This window comes from Colobus angolensis, unplaced genomic scaffold (assembly GCF_000951035.1).
Source record: "Colobus angolensis palliatus isolate OR3802 unplaced genomic scaffold, Cang.pa_1.0 Scaffold26, whole genome shotgun sequence".
Taxonomy (NCBI): Eukaryota; Metazoa; Chordata; class Mammalia; order Primates; family Cercopithecidae; genus Colobus; species Colobus angolensis.
Genome location: NW_012115821.1, coordinates 14120309 through 14120988, shown reverse-complemented (window position 1 = coordinate 14120988; position 680 = coordinate 14120309). Strand labels below are relative to the sequence as shown.

Genomic DNA, 680 nt, shown 5'->3' with positions numbered 1-680 from the left:
TTCAAGCGATTCTCCTGCCTCAGCCTCCCAAGTAACTGGGTTTACAGGTATGTGCCACCAAGTCTGGCTAGTTTTGTATTTTTTTTTTTTAGTAGAGACAGGGTTTCTCCGTGTTGGTAAGGCTGGTCTCAAACTCCCAACCTCAGGTGATCCACCCATCTCCACCTCCCAAAATGCCGGAATTATAGGTGTGAGCCATCAAGCCCAGCCTATTTTCTGCTTTTCAAAAATAATAAACCTGTTTGGTTTTTGTACTAAGGAAGAACATTTTCTTTTTCTTTGCTTTTCTTTTATTTTCAAGATGGAGCCTTGCTCTGTCACCCAGGCTGGAGTGTAGTGGCATAATCTCAGCTCACCACAACCTCCACCTCCCAGGTTCAAGCAATTCTCCTGTCTCAGTCTCTTTTGAATAGCTGGGATTACAGGTGCACACCACCACCTGTAAAAAATTACCCGGGTAATTTTTTGTACTTTTAGTAGACACGGAGTTTCACCATGTTGGCCAGGCTGGTCTCGAACTCCTGACCTTGTGATCTACCTGCCTCAGCCTCCCAAAGTGCTGGGATTACAGGCATGAGCCACCAAGCCCAGTAGAAAATTTTCTAATTAAGAAAAATTGGCCGGGCGCGGTGGCTCAAGCCTGTAATCCCAGCACTTTGGGAGGCCGAGACGGGCGGATC

The 680-nt window shown here is 46.6% G+C and overlaps 1 protein-coding gene across 2 annotated transcripts in view; it reads right to left on the bottom strand.

Annotated features, from left to right (window-relative positions):
* The window catches only part of DNASE1L3 (deoxyribonuclease I-like 3), a 30100-nt gene that overhangs the window by 10201 nt on the left and 19219 nt on the right, over positions 1-680 (bottom strand). The window lies entirely within an intron of this gene.